The 15008-nt window shown below is 45.9% G+C and overlaps 1 pseudogene; it reads left to right on the plus strand.

Annotated features, from left to right (window-relative positions):
• The first annotated feature begins 210 nt into the window (after positions 1-210).
• LOC149341109 (snake venom 5'-nucleotidase-like) overlaps positions 211-15008 on the plus strand; it is a 17117-nt pseudogene continuing 2319 nt past the window's right edge.

Here is a 15008-nt window from a genome sequence, read left to right on the forward strand (position 1 = left end):
TCAGTGCACTGGAACGCGGCGAAGGAAAGGGCAAAAACGGTTCGACCTCTGTCACTTGGCGCATGTCAGAACGAAGAAACAGTAATTTTTTCCTGCAAGAGTACAATGACACTGGCCTCACTAGAGACGTAGGCGTGAACGGTGGAACAGCTTTTCGCTTATATATGTAGCCCCGAGAAACTATCGGTCTTCCCCCGACGTTCGAAAGGTATGGCCGGCGACGGGATGACCGTGTCGGCGTTGGAGATTCTGTTTTGTCTGTGCGCATGCTGCCTCGCACAAGGCGGCGAGCTTACTCTAACCGTAATGCACACCAACGATGTGCACGCTCACATCGAAGAAAGTACCAAGTATGGCGCCATGTGTAGCGACCAAGACAAAACAAACAAGACCTGCGTGGGAGGTGTTGCCCGGATCAAAACCAAGGTGCGTGCTGGCATGGAATGTTTTCTTTTTAGAGCGCAGCTCTTTGGCGTCCGTTCCCGGGTTTCGCGTCGTCGTCGGCCTCGTAACCAGCTGCGCCCCCAATGTCACGCTTTTCTATTGGTCGAAATGCTCGTGACGTCACAGTGCGCGAATTTCAAATGGGGCCAATTGTACTTTGGCTGGTAACCATGCAACCAATCAAAGGGATCGTATAGTGATGCTGCAACTAAGTTGGACTGAGTTTAGTTAATTGCTTAATTAATCAATTAGCCTAATTAATATAGAGGAGAATGAAGAGGTCAGAAGAAAAGAAAAGAAAGACGCGCGCCGCAGCGACAACAGCGTCCGCGGAAGGAGACGCTGCTCAAAAAAAAACAGATAAGTACGAAGCCGCGTTCCCTCCACCACAACGCACTTCCCCACTCAGTACGACGTTGCTCGTTTCATATACGTTGTGTCGAACATCCTAGACAGTTCCAACAATTGACAGGTTAATGACAGAACACGATGGATAGAAATACAATAATATAAATATGAAATAGCCTAATTAACCTTTCTAGTTAGACCGCATAAATCAATAAAACCGAGAACGAAATTGGTCCAGTTGGGGAATCGAACCAGGGTCTCCGGAGTGCGATACGAGCACGCTAGCCACTCCGTAATGCCAGCTGAATGGTTTGGAATGAACAAAGGCGCGTCTAGCTAATACGGCGTCTTCGTTCACTCCCATCTTCCCCCTTTCCCTTACGGCGAGGTGCAGGTGTCCACCCAGATATGCGAGAGAGATACATTTCCTTTCCTCAAAAAATAAATTTACCGTCCAGCAAGGCGTACAGCCGAATTGGCGATGGCGTTCTGTGGACTCCCTGGCAGCGTTGCAAGACGCTGTCGCGTTCCACTCTTACAGGCGAAGCTTAACATGTTAACCACACATCAGTAACACACGCAGACAGCCAATGGACGCGTCATTCGCTGGCAGCACTTGATTCATCATTCACAACCACATTCTTAACGTACGCTCCCTTGCCGCACATGCCAAGGACGTACACCACGATCCCATTCTGCGCCATTCCTCTGTACTTTGCTTTGCTGAAACCTGGATGGATCCCGAAGAGCCTCTCGAAATCATAGATTTCCTATACTGCTGTGGTGCTCGCAGAGACCACAACAGAGCGGCGGGAGTCGCTATCTACTTGCGCACACGTCTCTCTGCAATACCAGTCGAAATGTTTGCCACGTCACATGAAGTTGGCGAACTGTGCTCCGCAAAGTTGCCCAACGGCTTGCTGGTAGTAGCTGCCTACTTCGCCCCTACCGCACTCGCGAAAGACGTCGTGCACTTCCTGCAACTCGCATTAACCGTCCATCGATCCACACTGATGTTAGTAGTGGGGGACTTTAATGTTGACATAAAGACAAACAGCAATTTCCTAACACTTATGCGGGAGAACATCCCGTTCCTCTCGCTCGTAACGCGTCCCACGGCTGTGACAACCTCGCGAGGCACTTGTATAGATCTCGTCTTTGAGAATCAAGCATTGGTGTACCAAGTCGAACATATATCAGTCTATTTCTCCGACCACAAAGCTTCCTTCATGACTGTCAAGAACTGTTAGTGGAGTCTTTGTTAAAGGAATACGTGTGAAAAATAAAAAAAAAATTCTGTGATAGCGCATTTGCTCGATTTCTTTGCCTTAATCTATCGAAAAGGTGAAACAGCTTATTTGCTGCGCTCAAATTTCGCATTAGGAAGTAACGTAATCGTCGGTAATTTTTTTTAATACTGATACAGTTCTAATAGTCAGTGCTTATTTATTTGTACTGCTCACTTACGTTCACAGAGGTAAATTTTAATGGTTTTGCCAGTGGTTTTGGTATGCCATAGACCACGGACCACTCTTAGTCTCTATGAGGAGCACAAGCACATGTGACAACAGGCTTTTGATGATGATCGGAGGTAGCGACAAGGTGCAAAAGAACTGCAAAGAATCAAAAGCATCATACGTGCCGTTGTGCTGCATGTAAACACCTCAACGGCCGCGTGGTACTGATCGCTCTTATAAAATCATAATCATCATCGATTAGGTTAGGTCCAATAAAGAAAAAGGCCCCTTTTATAGATCTACACTTCGGTCTGTCCTTTGGCAGCTACCGAACACCGTATACAAGTGAATTTACTAATCAGTAGGGGTGCGAGAATATTCGAATATATCGAACAGCGAATAGAATATCTCCCGATTCGATTTGCTGAGCCATTCAGATAGTGAAAATTCAAGATTATTCGAAACAAACCGAATGTGCTCTCAAAGTTTAGAAAAGATTTGAATAATTGGTACAAAGTTCGAATAAAGCAGGCTGTAGTTTTATTCGGTGAATGCTTCATAAACCGAGTGAGCTTCAAAGTCGTACAGCATGCTTCCATGATCAATCTGCAAGGGATGGAAGGTTCAGCTCCACGGCCTGGTCCATTCTCTTGGCAGCTTTCATAAGGATCATGCATTTTCATCAGCCTGACTACGCCCACTGCAGGGCAAAGGCCTCTCTAATGTTTCTCCAATTAACCCTGTCCTTTGCCAGCTGCGGCCACCGTAACCAACCAGCCGTCTGCGGCTTCTCAACGGCAGTATTAGCCTGTGCTACGCCTGTAGCCTATGTTTCCTAGTCGTAACTCTTTGGATGTATTCACGTAACATTACTCTTGCAACTCAGTTCAGTCATTTGCACTCATCAATTCTCGTGAAATACCAGTGCAGTGCCTGTGGGGAAAGTGTAAATAGGGAAGTAAATAAACAAAATAAATAATATCTAATAGATGGAATTTTATTGAGTCATTACAATCATTTCTCACCACTAAAGTTGGCGTATTCTTCGCGCGCTTCTTTCGTGACAGGTTAAAGACCTCAAAGCACAATACCCGGGAGCCCTGTTCATCAATGCCGGAGATTTTTTTCAAGGAACTGCATGGTATACCGTGCTGAAGCAAGAGATAATATCTGCCGTCATGTCCAAAATGGGATACGATTACGTGGTAAGAAAGCGCGCTAAGAAAGAGATGCTGGTAATCCGTTTAACCTTGTGTATATGCATTCCAGTGCCTCGGAAACCATGAATTCGATGACGGCCCGGCTGGGCTTGCCCCATTCCTTTTAGCAATGCAAGAAGCGAATGTGACAGTCGTCAACACAAACGCCAACTTTTCTAAAGAACCGCTTCTACGAAACATAAGCCTTCCTACGTCCGTGACGCTCAACATAAGTGGCACGCGAGTGGGGATCGTCGGAGCAGTGCTTCCTGAAACCCGTGTGCTTTCACAGCCCGGTAAGAACGTCACTCGTTATGGCAGCCCATCTAATGGGTGGAGAAAATTTTCGGAAATTTCGTGTCACCCGAGCCGTCGCACTATAGGCTATGCGACATGATGGACGGCGTCATTGCCCTCCGAAATAATAGGAGAGCGGAGATTTGCATATTCGCAGTAACAGATGTGTACAAAAGTAAAGTATTATAGGTGCCATTACATGCCTTTACTCAAAGTGCCAGACTACCGAACGACAATGATGAAAAAAAGTAAAAAAAAATCGGCAGACATAGTCAAGACTGCTTACGTGTGGGAATGCGAAAGCATTACAAACGCTGACGTGCTTCATCGGCGTTTGCGTATTTGGGCGGACAACCACGTTTCACTTGTGGTGGTGCCGACATCGAAGCTGTAGACGTTTATGGTTCACTGTTCATAGCCCGAGCCGGCCGCAGTGAAATCCAACGGCGATGTATTACACCCCCCCCCCCCCCCCCCCCCCACACACACACACACACCATACGGAACGCTGTATACGATGAACGGTTGACACAAAATTTTGATTTGAAGATGCATATGTCGTCGGTTAGAATCGCTGTCGCAATGCAGCCTCCAACTTGACCAGCACATGTAAAATATATTCAACCAGAAATCGTATGACACCACCCGGAACGCTGTACTACACACGGTTGCGCCACAGTTTTGGTACGAATGTAGTAGGGAAAAATGGTGACACATGGAGGTCGGCCAGTGGCGAGTATATATATAGAAGAACGACATGTATACGATTGTCTGAAGTGGCGGTGCTCGGCTTGCTGTGTGCATCATACGGCCGCTTGGTGACGTTACCCTATTTTTCTTGCCATCGCTATGATTGTCTGTACCATCTGCGAGTACACACACTAACAAACGGCGCCGGGTTTTCTCGTAATGGGACTAATAATATTTTCGCATCAAGATATCAGAAAGAGCCGCTGCCCAACCATCGAAATCATGCTCGCACTGCATAGATAGCTTATCGATATTGCTGTTTGTGTTGTATCAATCAAAGGAAGCAGGCGCAGATAGCCTATAGTACCCATCCGGCAGCTACGATGCACCTTTAAAAAAAGCAAAGCCAGCATGCATAGTGCGAAAATAATATGTCCGTGGTAAAGATTAACACATTTGACCCGTAAACGTTGGTTATGCAAGATAAGGCGCACAGTGAAATTAGGGAGAGGTCTGTTGTCTCTGGGAAGGTCATGCAAAACCTGTTGGAAATTAGTATACGCGCTGCGGTCTCCATCAAAGATGCATCGTGTGAAGGAAAGGCACAGAGTGCGATTCTTCGTTCCTACATGCAAATGACGCTGAATAAATCCCCGAACTGTTTTTTTTTTTTTTTTTAAGCGCGAAACCCACGAGAAACCGCTCTTCAATGCAAAGTTGCTTGATATTGCGCCTCTACAGCCTCGCGGCATGCGAACAGGTTAAGCCCCAAATATACGGGCAGTCATGTTCGATATAAGACCTTGAGATTTCCTCAGTGTGTGTAGCTCTCAAGCACGTAGAGGACAAAAGCTGTGACTGGAAAGGGATCCTCGGCGAGCACCGGCGCGCTCCTCGGCGACGAGGGCTTGTCGAGGGAGCTACCTGGAGTGGTCACCAGGGTTCGGAGGCTAACAGCATTGCAGAGTACGTCAGGTGAAGTGTAATATGATCTAGGTGGGCTTGCAATGGGTGTTTTGGTGGACACGAGGTTCTGGGACACCTATCACTTCCAGTGTTTCCTCCACACTAGTTGTGTGCCTCTATTCTTGTATTGTTCCTACACACTGCGCCTCCATTATTACACGTCACCAACTAGCCACATTAGCTAATATAAGAACGAAAAGTGTTGAAGTTCAAAAAAAAAAACCACAAACACTTTATCTTGGAGTTTATATGCTAGAACTTTTGCTGAAATCAGTCAGAGACAGAGAAAAACATTTAATCTACGCATAATGGGCTGGTTCACCGTCACAGACATCCTGGCGGAGTTTAGGATTAAAGGTAGCCGAGAAAAAACTTAGCAGTAAAGTCCACTTAAAAAATACTTCAGCTGATTCAAATACTTGATTGCAGCACCATTATCCAGCTGCGCCTACTATGCAGACAGACGAGGAGGTGACCGTTTCCATCTAGAGGCATGTCATTTCGCTCTTCTAAACACGTAGCCCTCGAGCTCGGCGCAAACACCAAAAGGCGCCACAAGAGCAGTGAGCCAAGGAACTCCAAGTGTTATATGCCGCTTTTGCACACGACAGTCTGGGAACCATTCGAGAAAAGTTCCTCACGATGACAAGAGAATCTTCCGAGAGAGTGTTGAGTCACTTCACTTATTTGTGGGGCTCACCCAACAAGCCATGTGTGACCAAGGGTCTCCAAAGATCCCAATCAACTTTACTGTACCGCATACGCACGGGCTCTGCTCGTACTCCTGCATGGATGTATAAGACGGGCCGGGCGTCGTCTCCATCATGTTCAACGTGTGCGTGTGAGCGGTGATATAGGACATTACTTAATGTGCTGTACTCTTTACAACGCGGAAAGGTGCATGTTATTCGGTCCTGTCAAGAAGGCAGAGCCCCCTCACAGCTCCCTTCAGGACATCGTTTTCCCGCGCGGAAACCAATTCTGTAGAAAGGAGGCTTCACGTCTTCCTTTAAAGTACTTACTGGACACGGGCCTAGTCTCCACATGGTGACAGCAGAAGGGACCATTATTTGTGCTTGGGACTTCGGTGCCGGATTATGTGATTTAGTTACTGTACACGTGTCGTTACGGTGTAGCAATTGCCGGCAGAAACCGCAAGGCTAACTCCACCTGTAGCTTACAGCATCTCAACTCAACTCAATGTTGATGCTACTGGTGCGGACATAAGTAAAGGGGGCACTCTATCCCGTTACAAATGCAGTCACGCCTTCCTTATCATAGTTATAGAAAAACATTGTTCGTCCATGACAAAGCGCACTAACATCCAGTACCAGTGTGCGCACATCGCAGCTCGTAATTTAAATGAAGAAACGCGTGAAATATGATAGAAGGCAGCAGCGTGTTCTGTTTACTTTCGTCCGCACCTGTACCTTGAAATAGCAATGGGGCACTTGCCATTTACTGTAAAGGCCTTTTTTCTCGGCAACTAAGGCTTCAAATACATGTTTCTTTCACGTAGACATAAACACATACCAGCCTACAAAGCTAAATGTTCATTTTATTCAGTGGGTTATGTTTGTGAAATAAATGCCCCAAGTCGTATCCTTTCAGGCCATTAATTTCCCGCGTTTGGGTACTCTCACAAACAAGTTTCCCGTCATTTTTTTTTGTCCTGGCAGGTCTAGTGGAGTTCGACGACGACCTGGAGAGCATTAAAAAAGAAGCAGAAAAGCTTGACAACGAAGGCGTGAAAATAATTGTTGCAATAACCCACTCGGGATATCCAAGAGACCTTGAAATAGTACAGAAAGTGCCGCAAGTTGACCTCCTTGTTGGCGGACACACGAACACATTTTTATATCACGGTAACTGCGCGCTTGTAACCTCGCATGTTTTCTTTGCGTGGTCTTACTGGCAACAAATATTGATGAATGTAATTGTTACGCGCTCTAAATGTCATTTTGCAAAACAGCACGTCCGTTACGCTGGTGGTTTGTGTAACACTGCAGATGGCGGGAAATATATTGGAAGCCTTTCCGTGATATATTTGGTTTAGGGCCTCTGCTTCTACAAAACGAGATATGGAGCCCTTAGTGACTTTGAGTGTCTAAAAGAACACCTATAGGGAAGAGCTGCCGTTGCTTTCGGGAGAAGACACTTCCTTACCGAGAAAACAAATAGTCCCTTAGACAGGTTATCATTGTCATCGTCATAAGCCTAACTACATTTCCTGTAGAACAAAAGCCGCTCCCATACCCTTCTAATTAACCCGGTCCTGTGGCAGCTGCGACCACCTTATCCCTGAATACTTGCTAATCTTATCCCTATCTCCTGAAGCTCTGATGCCCGCTTCCACAATTTCCATTTCTTGGAATCCACTGCACTGGCCTCGGGACATGGCATACCGCATTGTAACCAAGCCTGAATTAAAAATTCCTGCATCAGTAGCCAGTATATGGATGCCTTAGAAGTTAGTACAAATGCTGGCTTGCATAAGTGATTCATTTCTCTTTTTTAGGACAGAGGTGGGTGCTAAAAGTGAGAAATACAGACAAATAACCACTATCATATCGTAACGTGCGACATTTTTATAGAGACAGCAGTATGAATTCACATGCTCAGCTGAAAATTGCATCGTGATAATTCCGCGAAGCTACAGACCAAAAAGATACGGAAGTGTAGTGGCAGCCACTAAATCTAAAACAAGTGTCCACATCTTTTTCTGTTCTTTATGCCCAACAAAAACAAAAGAGCTCTATAGTAATTATATTGTTGTCACCAAGTAGAGTATTTATTGCACGCCAGCGATTAAGGCGTGTATTGCTATTTATTTTATGTGTTTTATTTATGAAAATAAATGGCCATCTGTTCACATTTTATATGTATTTGTATTTCATGCTCACAGTTTCGTAGTAAGATGTTCCAGGTTTGCACGTGGTTGGTAGCAGAATTAAGCTGTATTTACCGAAACCTACGATTTCAAGACAAAATGTTTGTTTGAGATTAATAGGTTCGAATTATTTAAATCAACCATGTGGGTAGAGAGTACGTCATGAGCAGTACATGTCCTCGGCTTCGCAACGCAGGGTTGAACATATAACATGCCGTAGCTACGCAGGGAGTGATACATATGAGCTGAATTACGTACAATATGGCATATTTCATGTTTTGAGCAGCCGCCTTTTTTCTTTGAGAACCATTTTCTTTTCTATTTTATGGGACAGCTAGCCCCTTTCTAGTACATAGTATTCCACAAGTGTGATACCAAGGTTCTAAGGCAACTTGAGTCAAACGCTCAGGTGCTCAAACTTTGAATTTCAGGCAACGACTACCCACAGGAGAACACTAAAGAAGGGGACTACCCTACCCTGGTCAACAGGAGTGACGGTAGCCCTGGCCTAGTCGTGCAAGACTACTGGTTCGGGAAGTTCCTGGGATTTTTGCAAGTTTCCTTTGACAAGGAGGGGAAGGTTGTGAACTGGACAGGAAACCCAATCCTGCTGAACAGTTCTGTGGAGGAAGGTAAATATGGAAGAGAACATTCGCTTTCGAGTTACAGGTCTTTAATTTTGGCCAATTTATAGCTGAATATGGTCTGTCTTTTGGCGAAATAGCTTATATAATATTAAGATTCTAAATCAGCATCAAAGTTTGAATTTTTCACAAACTCCCTCATCTGATTCGGTAATTAGGAAGCTGGAGAAATTAGTGGGTCTACAAAGAGGCCAGCGAGGTGAAGACATCCAGGTGAGTATTTGGGAAATGTAATGCGCGTACCGAAGGCAATAAGCCATAGTTGCAGCCAGCCACTCTGGTCTTTCAAATTAGGTAGAGAACCAGCCATCGTGCATGGAGTACTAAAGGATACAGACCTATATCAAACCTGGATACCCCATGGGTTAAGTTAGCCGAGTGGTCTGGAAGTACTGCACGTATACGAACGAGCACATACAAACACTCTCTACACGTTGTCATACCCGCCGCGGTGGCTCAGTCGTTACGGCGTTCGGGTGCTGACCCGAAAGACGCGGGTTCGATCCCGGCCGCGGCGGCCGAATTTCAGTGGAGGCGAAATTCTAGACGCCCGTGTACGGTGCGATGTCAGTGCACGTTAAAGAACCCCAGGTGGTCGAAATTTCCGGAGGCCTTCACTACGGCGTCCCTCATAGCCTGAGTCACTTTGGGACGTTAAGCCCTCATGAACCGACCAAACCAAACCTTCCTCACGTTGTCATGTCACGTTTTATTTTCATGAAGACAAGGAGATGCTCGACATTATCGCCTGCTACAAGGAGAACGTGACGCGTGCCATCGAGGCGGTCGTCGGCTACTCCAAGGTGCTGCTGGAGCAGGCGGACAACATCTGCCGCCTGCGCGAGTGCAACCTGGGGAACCTGATTGCGGACGCCTACTTCGCCCACTACGCGGACAGGGAGAGCAGCGACCCCGAGCTCTGGTCCGACGTCAACGGTGCCCTGCTCAACAGCGGCGCCATCCGGGCTCCGATACCACAGATGGGTGAGCATCCTGCGCTGTGAAGTGGCTCACAAAAATAGAGGCCACAAATAAAAAAAAAATAGGATAAACGCTGCGGCGAGTATGAACAGTGTGTCCCACTCGAAGCAGCCCTGATTCCCCCCCTTATCATGGCAAAAACTGGTGCACTTCAATGAAAGCTCAAAACAAAGTTCTGGAGTGAAGAGGAAAACACTATGATGGCGCTCTGAAACTAGTCGGTGGGCACATGGCTGGTGTCTTTGGCAGGTTGCATTCTGTCCGCCAGTATAGCAGCAGATGTCTGGGGCCGCATTGTATTGTCCACATTGTCCATTTCGCGTCCATTTGGTCCCCTGTCACTGGTCACTCAGATATACCAGCGGCTTTCAAGCGCCTGTGGGAACCGACCCGTCATTTGGGTGGTTGGTGACCGGGCCTTACCATTGGCCTTACCAGTGACAGGGGACCAAATGGACGCGAAATGGACAATGGTGAATGCGCAGCTTATAGAATACATCATCGGGAATACTTAATACACCGTGTAAAAGTGTTTGGTATTGATTTTTAGTGCTTCATGATGGGGCATGAAATTCTTGCGGCGAAGTAAGCTGGACATGTATGCGAATGAACAACGTACAATTGCAGGCTAGAATAATAGGGACCACGCTTCTGCGTTCTAACCTGTCACGCTTTCTCTGCAGAACACATGAAGGTTTTCTGGGGCTATACGGGAGTGCAGCAGTGGCATGTGCTAAGTAGTTCATAATTTTTTATAGATAAGCCGTGATGTGCGTTTAATCGCCGAAGTGACTGTACCCGTGAGATGCACGCGACGCCTGCTCAGGCTGTGGGTGCCGCCTTCAAAACCGTGCATCAAAGGGTACTATTGTCGGAGCCCATTTGAATCGCCATGTTGTACTGTCTTCTCATTATTCACTCAAACAGAAGCCTAGGGTAAATCCGTGTTTCATTTCGTTTCGGCCTCGCCTGTCCCGAACGGAGACATTTCGAGGTAGAGCGGGATGCCTTGTACTATAAGCAACCTCCAAAGTGTAGTTAATTCTTTGAATCTCAACAGAAAAAGCAGGCCGGTGAAACATATTCGAAAATATAACTGGTAGTCTAGGTCTCAGCGCATGCATTGAAAACGAAAGCGGAAGTCTTTTGTATGGAGCTACGAGTGTAAGTACACTCGACAATTAATGGGGGATATTTTTAATTAGTACAGTTCGTACTTTTACGGAACAGGTTAACTGCTTCGCAAAGTCATCACTGCTCACGCATTCCTTTATTTCTTCTGACATTGGAAGGGCAAGTAACCAGTCCAGTCTGTTGATTAACTTTCTCTACTCTAATTTGGAGTTTATAATGTTGCGAGGGCAGTTTTGAAGTAATCAGTTAGAAGAGAAAACAGTGCTAAAATTATATTCGTGAAAATATTTTCTTGGTGTTGAATTCGTCGCCATCTTACCGCTGTCCTAGCTGCGCACCGTGCTTCTGGGGTCAGCATCACACTCTAAACATTAATACACCTATATGGAAGTAAATAGGGAGTAGGCTGTCATTTAGCACACTCCCTCTTATAACAGCTTACTCCATGTTTACTCCTTTTTGTTTTGAGTGTACCAATGATTTTAATCTGGCGCTCACCATCGTTTGATAAAATGTGCGCTATGCGTTACTACAGCGGCTAGGCGTTAGTAGCCAGTTCCCTTTGGTGGAATCAACCAAGACCTACTGAACTACAGACCTGCTCAAATGGCCCTTCTCCAGCGCGCATGTTCTAGTTCATGCCTTTTTCCGCTAGGATGGAAACATTACGGGCGGCGTGGCGCTAATATATACCTGTTGAGAAAATGGCCTCCTCCATCATTTTATTTAAAACAAGACAGTTTTGTCGTTTGTTTACGCAATTATTATCATCCATTTATCTATTCTGGGCGCGGTGGTGCCGTCTAAAAGAAAGCAGACAAAAAAGAAGACGTTTTTTATACTCTTCTAGAGCGACAAAAGTCGTTATTATGGCTATTTTCATGGCTGATGTTAAGATAGCAGAGAAAGACAAAACAAATGTATTAAATAGCATGCACAAAATGGCAAACGATGATGATGATCAGAGCAGATGAACAGGACAACCGAGCGTCCTCAACGTCCAAAAAGCTAACGAAAGTTGGCGCACGCTGCTCCATAGGACCCCGCCTGTGTGCTGGTTTGTAGTTCAGTAGGTCTTGGAATCAACATCCCCAGGAGTCCTAAATAAATATTTTCTTCCTCTGTTTGGCACGAAAAGTCTGTAATTAATTAATTTGGGAGAAAACACTTCACAGACAAGTCATTTCTATTTCTTGCTTTCACCCATGAACACAGCAAACATAACCATGGGCCACATACTGGCTACAATGCCTTTCGGGCAGTCGGTTGTCATCATGACGCTCAACGGCTCCGAGCTAAGGGAGATGTTCGAGCACTCTGTAAAGGATTACAGCTACGAGAAAAGGAAAGGCCAATTTCTTCAGGTGTCCGGTAAGTTATGGCTGTGCGCGACCGTGATTTAAACTTCACTGCAGGTGCAGGTTCAGATGATGTTCCCGAGGAAGGTATCACTCACGCTTATACAGGCGGAAGCTTGAAGAGCGCTCGTATGATTTCGTAGCAGTCATTTACCGATTTAGATGATAATCTATAGCAGAAAACACGTGACTACATATGTGTTACAAATTGAAGCAGGCATGCAGATCTAACTACTTAATCCCATATAATAAATCTATGCGCCGAACGTTGAGTGCTTCTTCGGGCTTTTACCTTCCTCATTCACTTTCCTCGTTCTAAGGTAAACAGTTTAGCAAATATGTGAAATAATAAAAATAATAATAATAATAATAAATAAGAATAAATAAATAAAAATAAATAATAATAAAATAAAAATTGAAAAGTTACCTTGATCGCCGCTAATGAACTCTTACACGCTTGAATTTTGAGAACTGGGTAAAGCGATGAGCGATAAGTTAGCGCTTGCTTTTTCTAGTCAGTCAAAAGATATTGAAGATATAAATGATAGAAAATGGGTTTGAGAACTAATGAAAAAAGATACGAAGGCTTTTCTTCTCACATAATTACATAGGCTAGGTGAAAGGTTTGTAACAAAGGTAGCCAAATAAGCATGAGTTCATCTCTGAGCCTCACTCTGTCCATCTCCAAACTATGCGTTCCATTTCGACCGTCGAGGTGCAAGAGTGAACTGAAAAGAACTGCATGACAAAAAGAGAACGCAATTTGAATAAAGTACCACCAAGCTTTGCGACTCTTGTTTCTCATTTCGTTCGTTCATCTTTGCCAGCATGCGGGCCTTTCACTTTGTTAGCCACGCGAGACTCGTATTAGATTTTCTGGAACGACTGTAACTGCTCGTTGCAGTTTCTACTATCTTCAAGATGGCTGTACATTACATGCTCGTTATCTTGAAAGTTTGTCGTTGCTACGGACAGCTACATGCAATGGTAACCCGTTGACCATTAAGTGCGCTTGCAGCTTTCGCCTCCACCGAGTTTTTTGTGCGCTGGCACAAGTTCGCCCAGCAAGCAGTTTGAATTCTGCGAGTCTGACTGCTTGCCGTACGTGACTGTTCCTGTCGGCTCTGGCCACCCGTGACAATAGTGTATAGAAACTGATTTTTGTGAGCTATATAAGCTAAGATCTGAATCCAAGGAATTGCTGTGTCAAGGAGCAGTGTTCAGAACTCAGTTCATGGCGGGATAAATTCGGGCATAGCAATCAGTCCTTTCCGCAGCGTCGAAGGGTCAGTGATCACTCCGCTGTTGAACGAGTGAAGTTTGTTTCGTACGGTGTACGGTGCATGCAGTAGGTGTTTTTTTTTTCTTTTTTTTCATCGGGGGGGGGGGGGGGGTGCTTTCCTTTCGAAGAAACTGGAAACCTCCTGGCCGGGGAACGCCAGTCGGCGCGAGGGGCTGCGCCGGACGGAGCTCACTGGGCGCAGATCGCAACAGAGGGAGCGGCGGTTCACTGCTCGTGCGCACGGAAGAAGTCTATCTTTTTCCAACAAATGTATCGAGCAATAAAAAAAGTTGCCGTTCCGAGTCCCGACATTTGCGCACTAGCTGGCGTGGCGTACCGTAGCGAAAGCACAGGGGAGCGGGTCAGACGCCAACGTTTTGCGGTTATTTTTTCTGTTTATTTAACACTCTTTCTTTAACGTTACAGGTATACGAGTGACCTATAACGTGAATTTGACTGCCGGTTGTCGCGTTGTGTCACTGCAAGTACTGTGCAGAAGATGTAAGGTACCGCGGTACGAGAACGTAGAAGACTGCAAGACCTATAGAATAGCTACCACAGACTACATCCCAAGAGGAGGAGATGGCTACAAGAAAGCGACCAACGCTACAAGCGGAGGTGAGGCTAAACCTCGATAGCCCTTATCGGATTAAGCGAACAAAAGCGTTGGAATTCCTGTCAGCGCAATGACCTTTCAGGGTCCAATCAATAGGCAGCTCTTGGAAAAGATAACAGGGAGGCTGATATCGCACAATGCGTTTCTTGGACTTTTTCTTCAAAAAAGTAAAGAGGGGGAGGGACAGTGCTGTTTTTCAAAAGAAAATGTATAGCTCTTCTCCCTCTCCCCCTTTACATCCGCCCATTGGACCGTCCTTGGGCATATATATTGCCTAATTATATATTGCCACACTTAGATTAGACTCCACTCTACCGGCCCTCCGTGCGGTCTGTCTTCGACCTTTGTCGCGCGCCGGACTTCGTCCTCTTCTGCTCGGTGCTAGGGTCGGCCGGCTGCGCTCTGCCCAGTGTGCTCGCCAGGTACTGTTCTGCCAGTGATAGAACGTTCTACCGGCGTCCGTGACAATATATATAAGCCAAGCGGCAGCCCAGAAGGCTGAATGTGCTGGAAACAGTGCCAGAATGATAACACATTTTACGTCCAAGGGAGACTGCAGTGTGCAAACAACTCCACTGCCGATGATTCTGGAGTGAATTTAATTCATTCTGGACTTCTGAAGGCGTACAGGTGATAGAAAATCGGAGCCAGTTTCAACAGAAAAACGCCAGTGCGCACTAGACGTCCATAGCGCATGAACTA

This window comes from Amblyomma mixtum, chromosome 5, assembly GCF_055824585.1.
Source record: "Amblyomma mixtum isolate Tamu chromosome 5, ASM5582458v1, whole genome shotgun sequence".
Lineage (NCBI taxonomy): Eukaryota > Metazoa > Arthropoda > Arachnida > Ixodida > Ixodidae > Amblyomma > Amblyomma mixtum.